At 39.4% G+C, this 17,841-nt stretch overlaps 1 protein-coding gene across 1 annotated transcript in view; it reads left to right on the top strand.

The window, feature by feature from the left end:
- LOC137005952 (gastrula zinc finger protein XlCGF57.1-like) overlaps window positions 1-17,841 on the top strand; it is a 779,808-nt gene that overhangs the window by 691,935 nt on the left and 70,032 nt on the right. The window lies entirely within an intron of this gene.

The raw sequence follows: 17,841 nt of genomic DNA, 5'->3' as shown, positions 1-17,841 counted from the left end.
ATTGGTTATTTGTGTAATTGACATGATACACTTTTACCTGACAAATAAAATGTTATATTTGATTTACTCTGGATTCTCCTGATATCATCATTACCAGTAAATTATGGGAGGCTAATGCTACCGTAAATCTGTGTCCAGGGTAGAACAAACTGAAGGCGCATGAATGAAGGAGCAGTAGGCACTTAATCTGGCAGCATCGGGTCCCTAATGACTGGTGTCATTGTTACATTTGAACGTTGCTGCCTGCTGTCTGACCTACGCTCTGAGCTTCGTGGAGTTTATCCTAAAATCCTTCTCTTTACTCCTATTCACATAATATAACTTTCTTGTTTTTCACTAGATTACTTAACCTATTGCATAGTATTACTAAACGGAACGATTTATTACTAGTAATCTACCAGCGTAATCACCTAGTGTCAGCCATAGCCCGCTAGCCTGCTAGCTACCGTCTATTTTTTCCTCTAAACTAACCTTCCTTGTCGATCTAATGGCGGATTTATCCAATGTATGTTATTGTGATCTGTCCTCGCCAGATCGGGAAGCTGTGGAGACTTTGCTGCCCGGCACTCATAGATCCACCGTGAGGTACAGCGTCCCGCACATCACCCTTGCCCCAGGCACCGGCAAGCGACCGAGACAGTCAGCGAGTCCCGTGTGCGTTGCAGTTTTTCGGGCGACGTTAGCGATCAAGTTCATCAAACAACTGTGGGGAGTCAGACTACTCTACAAAAACACGGTCAGTCATGTCCGACGATTATCATGGTTATTAAATGCAACATGTACAGCTTAGCTCTTTCTGTCAGCAGTGAGACTTACACATGTGAAAAATGCAGGGATATTGTCAGGCTGACAGAGAGAATCTCAGAATTAGAGACACGCATCCAAACTTTAATTGAGGATAGTGAGAATGAAAGGGCCTTAGATACTGCTTTGGATGCGACTAGCCTAGTCTACTGCACATTCGGTTCCGGTTGTAGAAGCCACGCAGCAGGCTAACTGGGTGACTGTGAGGCGGCATAGTGGCAAGAACAAACGCCACTCTTCCGTTCCGATTAGAACATCAAACAGGTTTTCCCCACTCAGTGACGCAGCCACTGAGAATCCTGTTGAAAGTGCCCTAGTAATTGGCGATTCTATTACACGATTCTATACAAATTCAATGTCAGCAGAAGTAATTTGTTCTGGCCCTCTTCCTGTTCGTCGGAGTGATGAGATAGTTAGCAGGTTATCATCACTCAATGGTTGGCTGTCTAAGTGGTGTCCGCAGAATAATATACATATTCATAGACAATTGGAGGGTTTCAGTCACGTGATTATGATGATGCGCGAGGGCGGGAAGAAGGCAGATGGAGGGTAGGAAGTAAACATGGAGAATACGTCTATAGAGGAAACCGTTGCAGAAAGTCAGTATTGTACGGATTTAGATCCAGTTTCAAGACATAGATACAAGGAGTTAATTAACAGATATGTTGGACGTGACCCGTACCTCATGAAGATGAGTGAGTTTTCAGTAGAACTGAAAGATTTACCGACAGTTGAGGCTGTTGACATCACCAACTATCTGGTCCTTCAGACATCGTACTACACCAGACAGCAAATTAAGGCCTATAAAAGTCTGGAGGCATACAACTTTTTTGTCAACGGATGGGTCCACAACATCGATGTCAAACGGCTCCACGATGATCATCGTTTGGTCTTCGCCAGAGTGAGTGTTTGTTCTTATATTTTTTTGTGCTAAGAGGCTAGCAGTAATGCAACACATCTTAACGACGATGTTAGTCTGACAGTCGTCTATGTTCCAAGGTAAACCACTCTCAGAGGTCAAGCGAAACACCTCTGAAGACCTGGATTATTGCGAAGGAGGCTGGAGAAGTCATTGCAGCTCATTGCAATTGCATGGCAGGGTAAGTAATTTATGTTGGCTAGGATGTTTACAACGAGATCACACACCTTACTTACTTGTGCAGATTGCATTTGAGGTTTAAAAAATGTCATATTGTATTCTGTTCACAGACTATCAGAATCATGTTCTCATGTAGGGGCAGTACTTTTTTCCATTGAAGTTGGGGTAAAGATGCGAGATTCAGCTTCCTGCACAACAGAGCAGTGCAAGTGGCTCATGCCATCACATGTAAAAAAGGTAAGGTGACACGTTCACAGCAAACCTAATGTGGGACAGAGAATGTTATTTTGGGACACTGTTTAACAGTAGGCTAAATTATGATGTTAATAAATTAAAAGGATAGTTCACCCAAAAATGAAAATTCTGTCATCACTCACTCTCATGTTGTTGCAAACCCACATAAATTTCTTTGTTGTGATGAACACAAAGGAATACATTTTGAGAAATGTTCGTAACCAAACCGTTTGTGGACCCCATTTACTTACATAGTATTCCTTTATCCTGCTATGGAAGTAAATGGGGTCCATGAACGGTTTAATTACAAACATTTCTCTAAACATCTTCCTTAGTGTTCATCAGAACAAAGAAATTTATGTGGGTTTGTAACAACATGATAGTGAGTAAATGATGACAGAATTTTCATTTTTGGGTGAACTATCCTTTTTTGATGTTTATATTGTGCCCCTTTGGTTATGTCTTTAGCTGCATATAGATATGTTATGGACCACAGAAATGTGGAGTTAATGATCTTCTTTGTGTTAACTTATTTTCAGATTCCTGCTGCTCCAGTAGCTCTGATTGACTTCTCCTCAGCAAAAGCAAAAAAAATAAAGCTTGACCGTTCCATTGATGGCAGGACAACTGACAACAAGGTTGGGAAATCACTTCCATGCCCAAGAGTGAAGATAGGGTCAGAAACATATGCTAGGTTTTTTGAGACATTAAGCAAAAACTGTCCAAGGAGTGCAGCACTGATGGCTAGGGAGCCTTACCACAAAGAATTCATCCCAAAATCTTGCTTGCTTCCTAAAACTGTTCTTGAATATAGAACACCAGAGACTCTGCAGCTTCACCTTTGATTGTTACATCTAAGCCTGTTCCTTCTGGGGATGTTGATGAGAATATGCAGAGTTTATCTGATGTTTTTTCAGCATGTGTGGTCACGCGTGCTGCCAGTCGAGCAGCTGCAACTACAGAACATACAGGACCGTCTTTGGTGGATGGAGGCATCTCGTGGCCACATACTCTTCTTTCTGTGTCTCGGGGTGAGTTGATCAAAGAACAAAAGGCAGATTCCACCCTAAATGTCTTATTTTCACAGGTTTTGTCCGATGCCAGTGTTGCACAGGGGTATTTTGTTCAGGATGGGATTCTGATAAGAAAATGGACACCTCAGACTAAAGCTTTTCTGAAGGAGTCAGTTGTACAAGTAGTAATTCCAACACCGTTTCGTTCGATGGTGTTGAAACTCGCTCATTATGATTTATCAGGACATCTTGGAGTGAAAAAGACGTATGATCGTGTTATGCGTAATTTTTTTTGGCCTCGACTAAAACGCGATGTATCTAAATATATTCGAACGTGTCATACATGCCAGATTTCAGGTAAGCCAAATCAAAATCCAAAGCGGATTCCTTTGCGGCCGATTCCTGCTGTGTCTGAACCATTTAACCATCTAATTGTAGATTGTGTCAGACCCTTGCCCCGATCTAAATCTGGTAGTGAATATTTGCTGACCATTATGTGTCAAGTTACACGATATCCAGCTGCCTTTGCGTTACAGTCTATCATGGCGATGTCGGTTTTTGGAATACCTAAAATTATACAGTCAGATGAGGGTACTAATTTCACTTCTGGCATGTTTGAGGAGGTATTGCGTCAGCTAAATATTAAGCATAATATATCCACCGCATATCGGCCTCAAAGTCAGGGTGCCTTAGAACGCTTTCATCAGTCATTGAAGTCCTTATTACGTGCATATTGTACGGAATTGGATCGAGACTGGGAGGAGGGTTTACCCTGGCTTATGTTAGCAGCGAGAGAAGTGACTCAAGAGAGTACTGGGTTTAGCCCAAACAAACTTGTTTTTGGGCATACCGTTCGTGGGCCGTTGGCTGTTCTGTGAGAGGGCTGGGTATCTACTGAACCACCGAAAAAGTTGACCGAATATGTAGATGGCTTTAAAAGACGACTTTTTGAAGCTGTTAAGTTGGCAAAGGTAAATCTGAAAAGGGCACAGTCGAAAATGAAACGTTTGTATGATCGTAGAACGGAACACTGTTCTTTTTGTGTCGGCGATCAGGTGCTGGCCTTGTTACCCCTGGTTTCATCACCATTTAAAGCTAAGTTTGCCGGTCCTTATGTCATCATAAGACGAGAATCTGACGAAAATTATGTCATTGGTACGCCAGAGAGAAGATTTAAAACTCAGTTATGTCATGTTAATTTACTTAAACCTTATGTGCGGGAGGAAGGGGCATCGCCTTATAAAACAGAATCTGTTGCTTTATCCATAGATCATGTCTCATCAAGGAATGAGTTGCTTTTGGATTATGAGGAAGCTGTTGAACCTCAAGATTGCGTGATGTGTCCTCGGTTAAGTAATTCAGAAACTTTGAAGAATTTGCCAACACTTTTTGATCATCTTTCAACTGAAAAAAGTTTGGAATTGGCCAAATTAATTCAAGAATATTCGTCTTTGTTTTCCGATGTTCCTTCCCAGACGCACATAGTACAACATGACATTGATGTGGGTGATTTCCCTCCGATACGTCAGCGCTTTTATAGGGTACCGTGGGAAAAAATAAAACAACTGGAATCAGAGGTTAAGTATTTGCTTGATAATAATCTAGCCGTTCCATCACTGTCAAGTTGGTCATCTCCTTGTCTGTTGGTAAAAAAAAAAGGATGGGACATCTAGATTCTGTACAGATTATAGGAAATTGAATGCAATCACTAAACCAGACTCTTTTCCGCTACCACGTATTGAGGATTGCGTGGATCGGGTGGGCACAGCAAAATATCTTAGCAAATTTGACTTGGCAGGTCCCGTTGACCGAGTGTGCTCGTGAAATCGCCGCTTTTATTACTCCGGATGGTGTATATTCATATAACGTTATGAGCTTCGGATTGCGAAACGCACCGGCCACATTTCAACGGTTAATGAATTGTGTGGTAGCTGGGCTTGAGGGGCCTGTGACGCCCTGCTGGCCGTTTCTCGTGTGTGTGTTGTCTGTATTTGTTGCAGGTGACTGGCTGATTGCGGCATGATTGGGAGCACCGGCATCATGGTGTTCATTGCTCTCTATAAAAGAGGATCATTCCTGCTGGTGTGTGGGTGGCGGCTCTGGATCTGATGGCTGTTTGAAGCTCTTTGTTTGATATGGCAAAAATCCGGTTTATTTTAACCATGAATACAAAATAAAGATAGCAAGATGAATGTGCTCGTCTTCTCCTTATTTGTAGCGATTTGTTGTGATCGCAACACCCCCAAAGAGCTTGGAGAGCTATGCCAGGATTTCCAGCTAGAAGAGCTCACCCTGTCTCAGGTTCAGTCTGTAGAGAGGGCAACTCGAAGTCAGAGTGCAAGCAGGGTTTGGTTTAGGCAAAGAGCAGGACGTGTAACGGCCTCAAAGCTGAAACAAGTTCTTAAGACCAACCCCCAGCAGCCATCCAAGAGCTTGATCAAGGGCATATGCTACCCAGAAGCATATAGGTTCACCACAGCCGCTACAAGGTATTCACGTCTGCCACTAAAGATTGCTTTATAAATAATCTCCCCGAGCAGTTTCATCGCCTTAGTATACCTGACAACTTAGAAGAACTCGATGCTGCAACAGAAACTATTGGCTCTCTCTTTTCCAGCACATTAGATGCGGTCGCTCCTTTACGTCTAAAGAAGATTAAGGAAACTAATCCAACGCCGTGGTATGATGAGCACACTCGGGCTCTAAAGCGAGCTGTTAGAAAAGCTGAACGTAGTTGGAAGAAAACAAAACTAGAAGTTTTTCGCCTTTCGTGGAAAGAAAAAATGATTGAGTACAGAACAGCCATAAGAAATGCTAGATCTACTTATTTTTCAAATCTCTTAATAGAAAACAAACATAATCCTAGGTATTTATTTGACACAGTGGCTAAATTAACTAGAAACAGAGATTCAACTGCTGACGTTTCCATAGAGCACAGCAGTAATGACTTTATGAACTTCTTTACTTGCAAGATTGATAATATTAGAGAGAAAATTATAAACATGCAACCGTCTACAGTTTCTCTTCAGACCGTGCACTGTAGTGTCCCTGAGGTAAAACTAGAATCATTCGCCGCTATAGGAGAGGAAGAATTATCTAAACTTATCAAATCATCAAAATCAACGACATGTATGTTAGACCCAATGCCGACTAAACTACTGAAAGAAATGCTTCCAGAGGTCGTAGGTCCACTTCTTGATATAATTAATTCATCTTTAACACTAGGACACGTGCCAAAAACCTTTAAGCAGGCTATTATCAAACCTCTTATTAAAAAACCTCAACTAGATCCGAGAGATTTAGTAAATTACAGGCCAATCTCGAATCTACCTTTTCTGTCAAAGATACTAGAAAAGGCAGTTTCAACACAACTGTGTTCCTTTTTAGAAAGAAATGGAATCTGTGAGGATTTCCAGTCAGGATTTAGACCATACCATAGTACTGAGACTGCTCTCGTTAGAGTTACAAACGATCTACTCCTATCATCCGATCGTGGCTGTATTTCTCTATTAGTGTTATTAGATCTCAGTGCTGCTTTTGACACTATCGATCATAACATTCTTTTAAAAAGACTTGAAAACTATATTGGCATTAGTGGAATTGCTTTGGCATGGTTCAAATCATACTTATCTGACCGTTATCAGTCTGTGGTAGTTAATGAAGAGATGTCGTATCGATCACAGGTTAAATATGGGGTACCACAAGGCTCAGTATTAGGACCGTTGCTTTTCACTCTGTACATGCTGCCCTTAGGAGAGATAATTAGGAAGCATGGTGTTAGTTTTCACTGCTACGCTGACGATACTCAGCTCTATATTTCCTCGCGCCCTGACGAAACCTACAAATTCACAAAACTAACAGAATGCATAGCTGACATTAAAAACTGGATGACAAGAAATTTCTTATTATTAAATTCAGAAAAACTGATTTCCTAATCTTTGGACCAAAAACTTCTTCACGAAAAAACCTTGAATACTCTCTAACACTTGACGGGTGCTCCATTAAACCTTCGTCCTCAGTTAGGAACCTGGGTGTGCTCTTTGATACCAATCTTTCATTTGAAAGTCATGTTTCTAGTATCTGTAAAACCGCCTTCTTCCATCTAAAAAATATATCTAAATTACGACATATGCTCTCAATGACAAATGCGGAACAGTTGGTTCATGCATTCATGACCTCAAGACTAGATTATTGTAACGCTCTACTGGGTGGTTGTTCTGCTCGGCTTTTAAACAAACTACAGTTGGTTCAAAATGCGGCAGCTAGAGTTCTTACTAGAACCAGAAAGTATGACCATATTAGCCCAGTTCTGTCAACATTACATTGGCTCCCTATTAAACATCGTATAGATTTTAAAATCTTGCTACTTACTTATAAAGCTCTAAATGGTTTAGCTCCCCAGTACCTAAGTGAGCTCTTAATGCATTATAGTCCTTCACGTTTATTGCGATCTCAGAATTGAGCCAGTTGATAATACCCAGAATATCAAAATCAACTGAAGGCGGCAGATCATTTTCCTATTTAGCACCTAAACTCTGGAACAATCTTCCTAGCATTGTTCGGGAAGCAGACACACTCTGTCAGTTTAAATCTAGACTAAAAACACATCTCTTTGCTCTTGCATACACATAACACATTATCAATACATTAACATTTTTCAAATCCGTTAAAGGATTGTTACGCTGCAATAATTAGGTCGGCCGGAACCGAGAACATTTCCTATAACACTAGATATACCTGTACATCAGAACAAGAATGGCATCTACGCTAATATCTGTCTCTCTGCTTATCCTGAGGTTTGCCGGGTGCTGGATCCAGGCCGTATCCAGGTCAGATGGAGAACCTGCGTCTGGACCTGACTACAACGTAGCCCATGATCCCCGTATCCGCTTACATATATTTATATATAATCGATTTTTAATCTCTATAATAAAAATGTACAATTCAGATTTTGATCTCCATATACATTTACATATATATATCTTCCAAGGGGTTTTTTCCCTCCTAGGACTTTTTTCCCAGTGCTAGCACGCTGGGTTTTTCTCCTAGGGGGTTTTTTCCACCCCTGGAAGTCAGCCGACATTGGCTTAATGTAGCACCATCTTGTATATGTTACATATTACCACGCTTGTTTGTACAGTTTTAACCACTTCCCTTTTTTTTTTTTTTTTTTTTCTGTGCTTCTAATATGTAAAGCTGCTTTGAAACGATTACCAATTGTAAAAGCGCTATATAAATAAATTTGACTTGACTTGACTTTGACTATTTAGGGTTTGAATTAGGGAAAGGCAAAGGTAAGATTTGGGGTATGAGGCATGAACAAATGGGATATGAACAAATGTTTACTGTTTTCATAGTTGATTCATGGTATGGACAGCCCTGAAAGATAAACATTAGTTATAGGGTTATAAGGGTTATGCAGGATTAGAACTAAGTATAGGGGTTAAGTTAATGGCATTTAAATCACTGAACTTGCTCTACATGTGCAATACAAAGTAATAATTTCCGTTTCATGTGTTGCATGTGTACTGTGTACAGTTATGGATGCAAACATGAAGCACAAGCCAGAGGAGCATATGAGAAGCTGATGGTTCGGGAACATGCAGGCTTCTCCTGTATGGACAGTGGTCTCTGGCTGAACCCCAAGTGGCCATACATGTGGTCCTCCCCTGATGGTATTGTCGCTTGTGACTGTCACGGAACTGGCATCTGCGAGATTAAGGTAACATTACAGTCTCTGTTGTAGTAAATTCCCTATATCTCGTACTAGAGTCAAGTCTCAAGTCCTAAACTGAGCAAAAAGGCAGAAATTATCTTTGTTAAAGGAAAACAAATCTTAACTTAGACAAATTAATACATACCTGTCTTTTTTCAATGTGTGCACTTCATCTTTGCCCAGTGCGTTGTGAATGTGTTAGCATTAAGCCTAGCCCCATTCATTTCTTAGGATCCAAATAGGGATGAATTTAGAAGCCACTAAACATGTTTTACTTATTAAAAGACGGTTACATGAGTAGTTACACGAGTAAGTATGGTGGCACAAAATAAAACGTGGCGATTTTCTAAGCGGATGGTGGTTTATTTACAAGATTAGATTTTTCAACAATTGTTATAATAACTACAAGAACATGGTGTGCAATAATAAATTGGAATCTATTTCATTACATATAATACATATCGCCAGTACAATTGGATTATTGGATAAAAATATTACATTTAAAACATATTAACAAAATGATGTCCCTCCCCCTTCTCCTTCCCTTTCTCCTTACTCTAATGGGACAACAGACTCACAAAGATTAGACAAGACACAGCAAATAACCCCAATCTTGTCAATCATTGCTAGTGCCTCACCTGGTTTTGTTGCCATGTGCTCTATGGGCATAGCCCTGCTTTGCAGAATCTGATATTTTCTTCTGACTAAACCGATGACTCTCTCAACATGAATACGCAAATTCGCTATTTTTCTAGTTTCTGCCACCTCATACGCTGACAGCTGTTTTCTCCCCTTGGTAAATGCAGGTATCTGTAGTGAAGCACAGTAAAATCCCACACTATCACCAATATTGAACCCACGGTCTGCTAGAACAGTATCTCCAGGTAACAGGTTTTTTAGGAGGCCACTCTCTATTGTGATCTGTTTATCGCTGACTCTCCCTCCCCAGGCACAAGATATGTAAGTGACATAGCCTTGGGGTGCAACACCAAGCAGAAATTTTACAGTATGGTGATGCTTGTAATTTGACCACGTTTGAGCTTCGGCTAGTAAATTAGAGGGCTTCTCAATAAAAACTTCAAAACAATCAACTATCACAGCAACTTTACATCCAAATGCCTGTCTGAATGCCATTGGCATTGTAGCTTGAAGTACATGCCGCTCTGGCCACTCAATTTGAAATTCTAACCTGTCATGAAGTATGTCAATTACTTTATGCCAAACTCTAGAAGCAGTGGGCAGAGAGATCTTGAACCTAAAAGCTAAATCTTTCAGTGGGAGATTTAGTCTCAGCTTCATCAAAACTAAGATGAACTGTTGAAATTTAGACAGCACAGACATAGGACCACATGTGATATAGGGTTCACACAGCTCAAAAATCTGCATTAAAACCAAGAAGTTGGGAAGCCCTGTGTAGAACTTTGTCTTGTCTTCATTTTTTTCAAAGGACTCCTGGTTGAACTGTGCGTCCAGTGCTTTGGTCCGAAGATCTCCCAGCTCTGTTGTGTTCTGTCTCAGAACATCCTCCATCTTCTCAATGTCATCCATCGTTAGTTCAGTCTGGCATCCGGCATCTGCATAGTCTGCAATATAGCAGTCGGGAGTATAATTAGTGAAACTCACAGGTGAAACATAACAGGTGAAACTCAAAATTAGAATATTGTGCAAAAGTTAATTTATTTCAATAATTCAACTTAAAAAGGCAAAACATTTTTCACAATATTCTAATTTTGAATTTGGGGTTTCATAAGCTGTAAGCCATAATCATTTCAATTATAACAGATATCGGCATGAAATATCTCACTTTGCATGACTATATAATATATTAGTTTCACCTTTTAAGTTGAATTACTGAAATAAATGAACTTTTGCACAATATCCTAATTTCTCGAGTTTCACCTGAAATTCATGAATATGAATTATGTGCGTTTATGTGAAGTTATCTTTTTGACAACCTTTTTACAAACATGCAAGTTCTCTGGTCCAATTACACAGGGTGATTTTCTGACAATCACATTTGTAACATTTAATAATAATGCTAGTTACACATCTTAGCACAATAATTTACCTTGATCATTTAATGTCCCATTCCCACTGATGTCCTTTGACTGTGAGTTGTCAGCTGACTGATTCAGTTCGGCGCTCTCGGCTGTCTGCGTTAGATCCGGGCTCTCAGCTGTCTGTTGGAGATTCAACATAGCCTCTGCACATTCCGACCGTCTTTGTTTGTCTTCCTTGAGCTTCATCCTCTGCTTTCGTTGCAGAGATGCCTCTGATTTGGGCTTAGTTTTTTGGTAACCGAGGTTGACTGTCGGAGCCCAGTCTACCGACTCAACGTCAACCAAAGCGCTAGGGCAGCCTAAATAGTCACAATGAAGTCCATATTAGACTACCGTTAACTTAATAATCATTATTAAGTAAATTTGCATTTAACGACAATCTATAGATATATAAACACAGCCACAAAAAAGTTAGCTAGCTAACATACCTCCGACAAAGTGGTCACTGCAGACACGGGCATTAGCAGACTCTGCTCCTCCCGACCGCAGACGTACGTTTAAAATCCACTTTTTACGTTGTTGTTCTGTGAGCTTTTTACATTTCTCACCTTTATGAAAGACAATCTTTGGAACTCTGAAAAAACCCTTTCCTTTTTCACGGTTAGAACGATTGGAGCAGCCGTAAACTGCACAAAACATTGGCATTTTTACAGACGGCAGCAATGTGACGTCACGTGAAACCAACCTATTGGAAAAGCTTTTGGGGCAGACCTGATCTGTTGAAAAGAGATGGTATTCATCCCTCCCGGGATGGTGCTGCTCTTCTATCTAGAAATTTGGCAAATAGTTTTAGAGCTGAAACATGACAAACCAGGGCCCAGATCAGGACGCAGACAAACTGGCTAAACCGACCGTCTGCTAGCCGCCTCACGTCACAGAACTCAGATAATTCACAGCACATAGAAACTCTTTCACCTAGATATTATCACATAGAGACTGTGTCTGTACCTCGAGCTAGTAAATACAAAAAACTTCCAAAACCTTTTAAGGGTAAAAATTTAATTGATGTTCAAAAAAATGAAAATCAAAGATAAATCAGATAAACAAATGATAAAGCTTGGGTTACTGAATATTAGATCTATTTCTTCAAAAGCACTTATTGTAAATGAAATTATCACAGACAATAAACTAGACTTGCTGTGTTTGACAGAAACCTGGCTAAAACCAGACGATTACATTACTTTAAATGAATCTATGTCGCGAGGTGGATGAAGGGAGGACTCAAATTGCGGTGAACAAAAAAATAAGTTTATTCAGGACCAAACCTGACACACACAAATGAAACAGTCAAAGTACAGGTGGCAGTGTGAGGAAACTGGTGGCTCTCGTGGTATCTGCGCACACACAGCAGACAGGGGCAGGAGAGACCACTGAAAAAAGCAGGAGAGCAGATGACCCAGCAGAGGACGAGTACGAGCCCAGCAAGAGAAAATACTTGCATGAAAACTCCTCGTCTAAGGGTCCTGAACACAAAGAACAAACAGGTGAGACACAGAGCAAAACGTAGAGCAGACACGTAACATCCACGCGACATGAAGTGATCAACTGACAACAAGGGGAGACACAGCTGGGCATATAAAGGGTAAAGGGAACGAGCGACAGGTGTGGGAGATCAGCTCGTGATTAAGCACCCTAGCACTGATTGCTACAATCACGAGCTGCTGAAAATTGACAGGACAAGATAAACAACAGGAAGAGCCAGTGTCACACCCTGAATAGTGACAATCTAGTCCTCAAGGTTATGATTATCGACACAATCCTCGACAGAAAGGCAAAGGGGGAGGTGTTGCTGTAATTTATAGTAATATATTCAGAATCACTCAAAAGAATTTCAAATATAATTCCTTTGAAGTGATGGTGCTTTATGTAACATTATGTAAGTTGACATTTGTGCTGGCTGCTGTATACAGGCCACCAGGGCACCATACTGACTTTATCAAAGAATTTGCTGATTTTCTATCAGAGTTAGTACTGGCTGCGGATAAAGTCCTTGTTGTTGGTGATTTTAATATCCATATAGATAATAATAAAGACGCATTAGGATTGGCATTTGCAGACATTTTAAACTCTATTGGAGTAAGACAACACGTGTCAGGACCCACTCATTGTCGTAATCATACCTTAGATCTAATACTGTCGCATGGAATTGATATTGATGCTGTTGAAATTCTACAGCAGAGCGATGATATATCAGATCATTATTTAGTCTTGTGTAAAATACAGTTAGCCAAGGCTACAAAACCACCACCCAGCCATAAATATGGTAGAACCATCACTTCTACCACTAAAGATTGCTTTATAAATAATCTCCCCGAGCAGTTTCTTCGCCTTAGTATACCTGACAACTTAGAAGAACTCGATGCTGCAACAGAAACTATTGGCTCTCTCTTTTCCAGCACATTAGATGCAGTCGCTCCTTTACGTCTAAAGATGATTAAGGAAACTAATCCAACGCCGTGGTATGATGAGCACACTCGGGCTCTAAAACGAGCTGTGAGAAAAGCTGAACGCAGTTGGAAGAAAACAAAACTAGAAGTTTTTCGCCTTTCGTGGAAAGAAAAAATGATTGAGTACAGAATGGCTATAAGAAATGCTAGATCTACTTATTTTTCAAATCTCTTAATAGAAAACAAACATAATCCTAGGTATTTATTTGATACAGTGGTTAAATTAACTAGAAACAGAGATTCAACTGGTAACGTTTCCAAAGAGCACAGCAGTAATGACTTTATGAACTTCTTTACTTGCAAGATTGACACTATTAGAGAGAAAATTATAAAAATGCAACCGTCTACAGTTTCGCTTCAGACAGTGCACTGTAGTGTCCCTGAGGTAAAACTAGAATCATTCGCCGCTATAGGAGAGGAAGAATTATCTAAACTTATCAAATCATCAAAATCAACAACATGTATGTTAGACCCAATGCCGACTAAACTACTGAAAGAAATGCTTCCAGAGGTCGTAGGTCCACTTCTTGATATAATTAATTAATCTTTAACACTAGGATATGTGCCAAAAACTTTTAAGAATGCTATTATTAAACCTCTTATTAAAAAAACCTCAACTAGATCCGAGAGATTTAGTAAATTACAGGCCAATCTCAAATCTACCTTTTCTGTCAAAGATACTAGAAAAGGCAATTTCAACACAGCTGTGCTCCTTTTTAGAAAGAAATAATATCTGTGAGGATTTCCAGTCAGGATTTAGACCATACCATAGTACTGAGACTGCTTTCGTTAGAGTTACAAACGATCTACTCTTATCATCCGATCGTGGCTGTATTTCTCTATTAGTGTTATTAGATCTCAGTGCTGCTTTTGACACTATCGATCACAACATTCTTTTAAAAAGACTTGAAAACTATATTGGCATTAGTGGAATTGCTTTGGCATGGTTCAAATCTTACTTATCTGACCGTTATCAATCTGTAGTAGTTAATGAAGAGATGTCGTATCGATCACAGGTTAAATATGGAGTACCACAAGGCTCAGTACTAGGACCGTTGCTTTTTTTACTCTGTACATGCTGCCCTTAGGAGAGATAATTAGGAAGCATGGTGTTAGTTTCACTGCTACGCTGACGATACTCAGCTCTATATTTCTTCGCGCCCTGACGAAACCTACAAATTCACAAAACTAACAGAATGCATAGCTGACATTAAAAACTGGATGACAAGAAATTTCTTATTATTAAATTCAGAAAAAACTGATTGGCTCCCTATTAAACATTGTATAGATTTTAAAATCTTGCTACTTACTTATAAAGCTCTAAATGGTTTAGCTCCCCAGTATCTAAGCGAGCTCTTGGTGCATTATAGTCCTTCACGTCTATTGCGATCTCAGAATTCAGGCCAGTTGATAATACCCAGAATATCAAAATCAACTGAAGGCGGCAGATCCTTTTCCTATTTAGCACCTAAACTCTGGAACAATCTTCCTAGCATTGTTCGGGAAGCAGACACACTCTGCCAGTTTAAAGGGCACCTATTATGCAAAATTCACTTTTACATGGTGTTTGACCATAAATGTGTGTTGGCAGTGTGTGAGCAAAACCACCCTAGAATGAGAAAAATCCACCCAGTGTTTTTTTTACAATCTCAATAATTCATAAGCACTGTCTCAGAACGCCCTGTTGTTCTAAGATTGCTCTCACTGTGACGTAGAATTGCGCTAAGCCCCACCCACGTGGTTTGATTGACAATCTGGTTTTGGCATAGACCCCGCCGTCTGTGATCTGTCAACCATCCTCCATTGTTTCAACGACAGCCGGAAATGTCTCCTAAGAAACATAAGTGTTCTGTTGTGGGATGTAATAATGAACATAGTAGTTTTCACTTACTTCCGACATCAGAGCCACTGAAAACGCAGTGGATGGATTTTATTTACGAAGGAAAGGTGCCACTCAAAATTCCAAAATGCGTTTATGTTTGCGCGAATAATTTTTTGACTGACTGTTTTGAGAACAAGGGTCAATTCAAAGCAGGTCTTGCTTCAAAGTTAATCCTCAAGTGTGGATCATTGCCTACTGTTCGCGATCCAACATCACCTCCAGAAGAAGTAAGTTTAATGTTTTTTGAGCAAATAGTCATTTCAGTCGATGTCAGCCAATTCAATAACAAATGCGTCTAAAGTTGTTGTCGTCGTCGTAGAATGTCTGTGTATATAATTTAAACCTTGTTTGTATAGTGTGTATCTAACGTACTTAGCAAACGTTATCACAGTATTTGTGTTTGTAGTTTCAAAAAAATGTGCAAACGTTATCACAGTGTGTGTGTGTGTGTTGCACATCCATAATTGCAAAGGGGACGCGATTAAAACTCTATAAGTACATAAATGTATCAAATAACCATTCAGAGAAGTCCTGCTCCATTCTCAATTGTGTTTCTTCTGCCGGAGTCTTTTCATCATCTGGGTCTGATTCCGGTTCAAACATGTACGGCTGAATGCCATGCAAAACAGCGGGTCTCTCATTCTCAGCCATTCTGCCTCTACCGACTGAGGTTTGCCGGGTGCTGGATCCAGGCTGTATCCAGATCAGATGGAGAACCTGTGTCTGGACCTGACTACAACGTAGCCCAGGAGACAATGGGCCTACAGATCTAGTTCTGGCTGCATCTATAATTCTGATTTTTAATCCCCGTATCCGCTTACATATATTTATATATAATCTATTTTTAATCTCTATAATAAAAATGTATAATTCAGATTTTGATCTCCATATCCATTTACATATATTATATATATATCTTCCAAGGGTTTTTTTCCCTCCTAGGACTTTTTTCCCAGTGTTAACACGCTGGGTTTTTCTCCTAGGGGGGTTTTTCCACCCCTGGGAGTCAGCCGACATTGGCTTAATGTAGCACCATCTTGTATATGTTACATATTACCACGCTTGCTTGTACAACTTATTTTTAACCACTTCTCTTTTTCTGTGCTTCTAATATGTAAAGCTGCTTTGAAACAATTACCAATTGTAAAAAGCGCTATATAAATAAATTTGACTTGACTTGACTTTTATTTCGTAGAATAAAGAGTATCCACCCCAACGAGTGCACAAGTTACATTTATTCACATCTTGTGCAGTATCCTAAAATGTGCAGACATAAATGTTTTTTTCAGAAAACTAATATGACTAATTTAGAATTCTGTACTTTTTACATTACTGCATGCATAAATTTTCAGAAAGCAAACTGGTCAAATACAGTAGATCATCGCTAAGACATGGCATTTACCATTTTATGGTCCATTTATTAAGATTCTTAATGATTTTCAGTATATTTAACATAGATAGACTATAGAAAGTTATTGACAACATTATTTCTATTATATTTATTTTTCTGAACATGTACACAGGTGTGAGCCTTTGAAAGCATTTAGCTGCAGAAACGATGATTATAATGGTTGAAAAATTAGTTTCAGTGCAGCTTCAAAGGGGTTTAAACAATATCAGATGAGGAATAAGGGTCTTATCCAGTGAAATGATTGGTCATTTTCCAAAAATTTTTTTAAATGTATATGCTTTATAAACACAAATGATCACCTTGCAAGTGCTTCCACCTTCCTTATTCTTCAAAAAAAATATATAAGTGTTTATATTCAGACTGTTTTATGTCTGAATATAAACTGTATGTCCTATACCTCCCCTATTCACGTTACAGATCTAACACTTCTTCAACTCATACTCTTGGGTCCTGCTCACTGCCATTATAAAGCTCAGATGCAACAGGATATTTATTAATATTTCTTCAATTATGTTCATCAGAAAGAATTTAGTCATATACTAATGATGTGAGGGCGAGTAAAGCTTGGGCTAATTTTCATTTGAAAGTAATCTAATCTTTTAAAGCTGCAATCCTTCACCTTTGGCGTTCTAGCAGTTAATAAACAAAACAGCATGCATCCTGTGGAGGAACATTGTAGCCTGAGCTACTTCTTTCCGTTTATTTCTACGGCGGTTCACGCAGTTACTAGTGGTTTCTACCAGACTGGTCTAAAACAGTCTGAATATAAACACTTATTATAAGTATACCATAATGATTCGGTATTAGACAAAAACACAGTTTGGAAAATGGATTCCTGTTGTACATTCTCATTATATAGTTTTTGTACATTTTGAACACAAAAAAGTTAGACAGCAGCTTTAAGTACAGTTAAGACTGTTACGACCGCCTGGGTTTCGGCCGCAACAGGAAGAGGAAGAAATGAGTCTCACTACCAGAGAGATTCCAAAAAGAAAGATTTTATTTCTTATGTTTAGCGTCAGGGGCAGACAAGGCCAAAATAATAAACAAAAGAATCCTTTTTTTTAAACCTCTACAATTCTTAATTGAAAATAAAGAAAACAAAATACAGTTTAAACTTAAACAGTTCTCCCTAACCAAAAACAATATGAAAAGGTGTACAAAATAAAATGGCG

Source organism: Chanodichthys erythropterus, chromosome 3 (assembly GCF_024489055.1).
Source record: "Chanodichthys erythropterus isolate Z2021 chromosome 3, ASM2448905v1, whole genome shotgun sequence".
NCBI lineage: Eukaryota > Metazoa > Chordata > Actinopteri > Cypriniformes > Xenocyprididae > Chanodichthys > Chanodichthys erythropterus.
The sequence above is the reverse complement of the archived record's forward strand: the minus strand, read 5'-3'. Positions and strand labels throughout refer to the sequence as shown.